This window comes from Dipodomys ordii, unplaced genomic scaffold (assembly GCF_000151885.1).
Source record: "Dipodomys ordii isolate 6190 unplaced genomic scaffold, Dord_2.0 Scaffold36, whole genome shotgun sequence".
In the NCBI taxonomy this organism is placed as follows: domain Eukaryota; kingdom Metazoa; phylum Chordata; class Mammalia; order Rodentia; family Heteromyidae; genus Dipodomys; species Dipodomys ordii.
In genome coordinates this window covers 4,411,300-4,418,854 of record NW_012267252.1, presented here as the reverse complement: position 1 = coordinate 4,418,854, position 7,555 = coordinate 4,411,300, and positions in this window count along the sequence as shown.

The window sequence follows — 7,555 nt, the reverse complement described above, 5'->3', positions numbered from 1 at the left end:
TAAGATCTGAGGATCAAATTCAAAGCCAAGCCCAGACAAGAAAGTCTCTGAGATTCATCTCCAATTAATCACCAGAAAACTTGAAATATTGCTGTGTCTCAAAGAGGTAGAGTGCTAGTCTGGAGCAAAAAATCTCAGGGATGGCACACAGGCCTACATCTGACCAAAAATAAAATAAAATAAATAACAATTTAAATATAAGGGGAGAGTTTGGAATTTGTGTTGGGAGGAATGGGGGAGAATGATCAAAGGGGTGATATTGATCAAGATGCACTGTATTCACGAACTGATTTGTTGAATGGTAACTCTTTTGTACAACTACTTAAAGATCATAAAAATACAATTTAAAAATTAATAAATCAGCTCAAAAGAGAAAAATATTCTCTTTCTTCACCTCTTCCTGTTCTCCATATCAGTTACATGCTTCTGAAGTAATGATATCATTAATTTATCATGTATATTCAAAATATTGAAAAATTTTAACAATGTTTACATGAAACAAATATGAAAAAATCATACTAATTGCTAAACCTGAGGGATTGTAATGAAAGAGTTCATTGTACTGTTTCCTCAAATTTTATGTATGTATGTTTGAATTTCACATTAAAAATGGCATCTTTATGTTGAGGATATAGCTCATACTCGCTTATGAAGTATGAGGTTCTGGGTTAGATCTCCAGCACCACAACAGTAAGTTATATTTTTTAGTTTAACAAGCAACCAAAAAGAAAGGTATAGTTATCTTCTATCAGTTCCTCAAAATCAATAACTATTTAAAAATTTTAACTAAGTCTTCTTGTATGTACTTCCTTCTTTATATAGAAATATCATGCTATATTGCTAATTTTAGCTATTTTTAGATATTATCCATTGATTAATTATTATGAAAAATAAGGGTTGTGTCTCTTATCATCATCTACATTTAATTTTTTTGTCCTCTCAATATAGTCATATCATAATACTTCGTGTTTATAAACATAAATGTGCAAGTCTTTCTTTTTTATCAGCTGAGCCATGTTGTTTCATTCTATTTAACTCCTCATTGTTCTCCCTAGAGATAATAATTGCCTCAAAATTTTTTTTTTGCCAGTACTGGGGATTGAAGTGCTCTGGGTCTGGGCACTGTTCCTGAGCCTTTCTGTGCTCAAAGCTAGTGTTCTACCACTTGAGCCACAGCACCACTTCTGGCTTTTTATCTGAGTCTCACAGATTTCTTGCTGGACTGGCTTTGAACTATGATCCTCAGATCTCAGCCTCCTGATTAGCTAGGATTATAAGTGTGAGCCACTGGTGCCTGGGTTCAGATTATTATTATTATTTATTTTTTGTTAATTTTTAGTTACTTATTACTAATGTTTCTTCAGTCAAAGTATGAGACCATTTAAATTTTTGTCAAATTTGTTTTATAATTGCTGTTATTATATATTTTATTTAAGGCATATGTGTGTGTGCACACATGCATGTGTGTGTGTCTGTGTGTGTGATGGTTCTGGGGTTTAAACTCAGGGCCTGGGAACTTTTTGCTAGAGACTAATGCTGTACAACTTGAGCCACATACACTTCTAGCTTTTGGATGGCTAATTGGAGATAAGAGTCTCATGGACTTTACTAACTGGGTTAACTTCTAACCACAATCCTCAGATCATAGTCTCCTGAGTAGCTTGGATTATAAATATAAGCTACCAACATCCAGCTACTTTTTAGATTTAAAGTATTTCTACTAGGGGCCACTACTAATATACATGGTCCTTTTGAGTAAGAAAAGGTAAAATTTTAAAAGAAGCTTCTGGAGGTGATAAATTATAAACTAGCATTCTCTTTGGGAAGACCAATTACTAAGAAATTCTTTTTCCTCTAAGTTTGATGCAATTTCTCAGCAGGATTGTGACTTGGAAAGCAATGTGCAAAAAGGATTTTACCTATTATTTATGACTCCATTAGATACCTTAGGTTAGGGTTCAACTTACATAACTGGATGTGGTATACCTATTCATTTGATCCTATCTGATACTAGTAACTCCACACTTATATTGCACAGCTGCCACTGGGAACTTTCCTCCTCCATCATTTTGGGAATTTCTCACCTCTCCTATGGTAGATTTTCTTACTGGACCTCAACAATTATTCTTTATTTGTTTATCTATTATTATCTTTTTGTGATACTAAGGATTGGACCCAAGGCTTCTCAATGCGAAGCAAGTAATCTATCACTTGAGCCATACCCCAGCTGACCATTCATTTTGATGAACACACATTCAAATTACATCTTAAGAGACCTTGAATGATAGCTAATGACATTTATTTTAGTCTCAGAGTTGATTGATACATATATATATATATTTTTTTTTTGGTTGGCCGTGAGGCCTGAACTCTGGGCCTGTGCACTGTCCCTCAGCTCTTTAGCTCAAGGTTAATGCTCTACCACTTGAGCCACAGTGCAACTTCTGGCTTTTTCTGCTTATGTGGTGCTGAGGAATTGAACCCAGGGCTTCATGCATGCAAGGCAAGCACTCTACCACTGCACCTTCCCAGCCCCTTAATTGATATTTTGACTGGAAATGAAGTTTTAAACTTGACATCTTTGCCCAAGAACTTCAAAGACATTATTCCATTGCCTTAAAGTTTCCATTGTTGCAGTTGTGAAGTCTGTTGCCATTCTTATTTCTAAAATATTACATTTTATTTTTCCTTCCTTCTACTGTCATTCTGAAGGCGTCTTTGTTTTTCTTGGTGTTCTGCTACTTCATTTTTATGTGCATTGGTATTAAACATTGTAAAATCCATTGTACTGAATATTTAGTAGGCATTTTCTTTTTTTTTGTTGGTCGTGGGGCTTGAACTCTGGGCCTGGGCGCTGTCCCTCAGCTCTTCAGCTTAAAGGGAGCGCTCTATCACTTGAGCTACAGCGCCACTTCCGGTTTTCTGGTGGTTTATTGGAGATAGGAGTCTCACGGTCTCTCCTGCCCCGGCTGGCTTTGAACCTCGATCCTCAGATCTCAGCCTCCTGAGTAGGTAGGATTACAGGCGTGAGCCACCAGCGCCCGGCTTAGTAGGCATTTTCAATGTAGAAAATCCATGTCCTTTGTTTCTGGATTCTTTCTAGATTTTTATTTTTTATTTATTTTTATTAAAAAAATTTTTTTGGTCAGTCATGGGGCTTGAACTCTGGGCCTGGGCGCTGTCCCTGAGCTCTTCATCTCAAGGTGAATGCTGTGGTGCCACAGTACCACCTCTGGTTTTCTGGTGGTTAATTGGAGATAAGAGTCTCATGGACTTTTCTTGTCCAGGCTGGCTTTGAACTGTGATTCTCAGATTTCAGCCTCCTGAGTAGCTAGGATTACAGGTGTGAGCCACCAGCATCTGGCCTTAGATTTTATTTTTAGACACTTTTTTTTTTTTTTAGCCCAGATTGGTCTTGAACTGATGATGCTTCTGCTTCAGCCTCTTGATTGCTGAAATTCTTTTTTGATAAATTTCTCATATCTATTTTCTTTGTCTTCTTTTTCTGAGATTATTCCTTGCTCGATATTTCAATTTTCTGTATTTATTCTCTAGTTTAGAAGTTTTATCTCTCCTGATTTTTTATCTCTGTAGATTTTTGTTCTTTGTTATAATTTGAATATGAAAGATTACTCACAGCCTCATGTGTTGTAAGTTTAGTCTCCAGATAGTGGCATTATGTTGGGAAGTGTTGGAAATTTTGGAGGGGAGGCCTGAGTCTTTTGGGGGCACATCCTGGTAGGTGTTGGGGGACATTATATCTTGTCCTGACCCCTACCTTCTTGTTTGCCATGAGTAAGCAACCTCTGTCACATTCTCCCACATCTATGATGTTCAGCCTCACCACAGGACACAGCAATGGAGAAAGCCAAATATGGACTGAAATCTTGAGCCAAATTAGATATTTCTTCCTTTTTAATATTTATCTGCTTTTTGTTTTATCACAATTTTGTACAAAAGCATTTCAGTACAACATGTCAGTTTATAGATCAATGCTACCCCTTTCATCATTCCTCCCCATCTCTGCCAACCCCCACCTCCTCAAGTTACCTGGTTGTTTTCTAAGGTATTTGTTATAGTGTTAAAAAATATTACTACAGGGCTGGGAAGGTGACTCAGTGGTAGAGTACTTGCCTTGCATGCATGAGGCCCTGGGTTCGATTCCTCAGCACCATATAAGCAAAAAGAAAAAAGCCGGAAGTGGTGCTGTTGCTCAAGTGGTAGAGTGCTAGCCTTGAGCTGAAGAGCTGAGGGACAGCACCCAGGCCCAGAGTTCAGGCTCCACGACCAGACACCCCCCAAAAAATATATTACTACATAGTCCTCTCTTCATGATTTGCTCAACTTTATCAAGAAAACCTTCTATTGAATGATAGAATACTTCTATTTTATAATATTTATAATTTATAATAATCTATTATTGTAATACTTCTGGTATTATAAATCATATATAATATCTGTTCATCTATTCATTTGGGGGAGTTTAAAGATACTCTGTATCTTAAAAATATACTCTGTGCTTGATTCGTGGATGCTTTTCTTTTATATCTCTTTTCTTTTATATCATATAGTTATTTTTTTAAATTTGTCTTTCTTGCTGGCTGCTGATGGTTCAAGTCTGTAATCCTAAATACTTAGGAGGCTGAGATCTGAGGGTTGTGGCTCAAAGCCAGCTTGGGCAGGAGAGTCTCTAAGACTCTTATTTCCAATTAACCTCAGGAAAACTGGAAGTGGTGCTGTGGCTCAAAGTGGTGGAGCACTAACCTTGAGCTCAGGGACAGTGATCAGGCCCTGAGCTCAAGTCTCATGATTAACCAAAATAAAAATTATCTTTCTTTCTTTCCTTTTTTTACCCCTCCCCCCCCAGCAGAGTTTGAATTGAGAACCTCATACTTGCTAGGCTCACTTGCTTGGCTGGCAGTCTAGCACTTGAGCCACATATGCCAGCCCAACTAAAGTTTTCTTTTGTTCCATTACTTCTTTTTCAAATTTGGTTTTCTTTATTCTTTTTTTTCCTTTTCCTTTTTTTTTCAGTAGTGGGGTTTGAACTCAAGACTTTGTGCTTCATGCCTGCTACCTAGGCAGGTGCTCTACTCCTTGAATCATGTCTTCAGCCCTTTCTACTCTGGTTATTTTTAGATGGAATCTTGTTTTTTGCCTATGGTCAGCCTGAGTTGCAATTTTATCTTGCCCTTGCTGCCAAACTTGGGTAACAGTTATGTATCACTGTGCCATCTTTTTTTTTTTCTGTTGAAATAGGAATATTTTGAGTATTTAAGTCTGGGCTGGTCTAGAACCTCAGTCCTCCTGATCTCTGCCCTCTGAATAGCTATTACAGACCTGAGCCACTGAAGTTAAGCTCAAATTCTTTTTCTGGTTGTATTTAATTCAAAGTTCTATCTCTCATGTTAGAAAATTGTTCTGAATCATTAGTGTCCTCCTGTGTTCATCAATTCACAAAAGTAAAGCACTAAAAGACTATTTGGAAGCTCTGTTGATCAGTGGATATCATTTGAAGGCTGGTCAGGTAGAAACCCAGGAGTTTTATGGGGGATCCTGACTGTCAATATCTAGAAGCCTATTCTCATGGGCTGGCTAGTTTCTTCAGAGTCTCCAGCTTGAGACTGAGTAATTGAGTATAGTTGATTACCTACTTTTCTTTCTCTTCATTTTCCTCTTTCTTTTAATTTCTTGCAGGATTCAACTATAATGCAATCAATAAACATACTTTTTAAGTATGTTAAGATGTAATTAAACTATTTCTTTCTTTTTCAATTTCTTGAAGAAGCCAAGTTATTTGCCTTATAGTTTCCCACAATTCAGAGTTTACAAATTACATCCTTTGGTTCCTCTGCCCTTGTATTTTCTGTACAGTGGTAATTACCTCTACAGGCTTGATTAGATTCAAGTTTGATTTTTGGAAATACCATTTTATAGAGTTTCATTTTGTATTTTCATCATAAGGCACTTAATGTCTTTTTGTGTCTCTTTTTGCAAAATTAACACCCATGGATGATCATTACTTATCTCTATTATTTCATTAGGAGTTACAAAGTTATGTTTTTATAATTATATTCATTTCTTTATCATTTGTTAGTTGGGAAGCTTATATAAGAGAAACTTCTCCAACTTCTTAGAAGGTAGAAACATTAGAATTGCAATTTAAGGCCAACCTTGGAAAAATTAGACTCTGTCTCAAAAACAAATTAAAAAAAAAAAGGGCTTGAGGCCATGGTTCCATTAGTAGAGCACAGGACTTAGGTTTAATCCTCAGTTTCGTAGACAGATAGACAGACAGACAGACAGACAGACAAAAAGAAGGAAGGAGAAAGGAAGAAGAAGGAAGGAAGGAAAGAAGGAAAGAAGGAAAACTGGAGGGAAGAGAAGAGAGAGGGAGGAAAGAGAAGAAAGTTTCACCTACTCTTTGGTTATGCTGAGGTATAGTTCATTACAGAAAGTCAATAGAAATACTTTATTCTTTCTCCTTCCTTTTCAGTTTTCCAAATAATGAGTTGGTTCCCTAATGTCTTTCAAAACAGATCAACAAAGTGCTCTTTTTCCCTTGTAAGTATATGACTCTGGGATTTACATATATTTGAAGAGTTTTCATCCATTTCAGATAGCATTCTCACTGATGCTCAATTGTCTCATCTTTGGCCAGTGTGGGTCTTTAGTTGGTGCCAAAGTCCTTTTGACATGACCATACTAGCTTTCTTGCTTTCTGACATGACAGTATTTCCAGAATCATCTTGTACACCTAGAATCTTCATCTCTCTCTCCCTCCCTTGCCAGTGTCCCCCTCCCCCGTTCTTTTTAGTGCAAAAAGGTATTTAAAGACCATAATCTGGGATCTAGGCATGCTTTTTACTAGAGTTGGTTCGCTTCATGTCCTTTCCAGTGGACACAGCCATGAAATACATGCATACAATGTATCAAGAGTTATTACTGATACTTCCAAGTCAAACTCAGGACTATTGAGAGGTTACTAATATTCATTGATCTACTCTTTCTTTTTATTTGTTTGCTTCTCCCACACCAAAGGCCTCCAAGAATATCAATATCATCATTTATTTGCTTTATTAGTATATATCCCACTAGGGATGTATGTAGAGTCAATTATTGGATTTAAAATTACTTGAAATAGTTTCTGTCTATGTGATTATGACACCAACTCAATAGATGGTTAGGTTCATTTATTTCACTTTGCTTTGGGGTTTTTAGAGATTATTTATTTGCTTGATCTTATTGTGTCATAATATAAAGTATTTACATGGATCTTTCTGGTACTACTGGGATTTGAACTCAAGGCTTTGCCCTTGCTAGGCAGGTGCTCTACCACTTGAACCATGCCTCCAGTCTAGCAGCACAAGTCAATCTGAATCTCATTCTCTCTTGTACTCTCACTCTTGTCTTTCTCCTCCATGCTCATGATTGCATTAGCCTCCTAATGATTCCATCTCAACTTTGCCTTCAATCACCCTTTCTAGGAGCTAGAATTAATTTTGCATATAATACTTTCCATCTGACCATCCTTAGGAACAGCCTTGATCTCAAT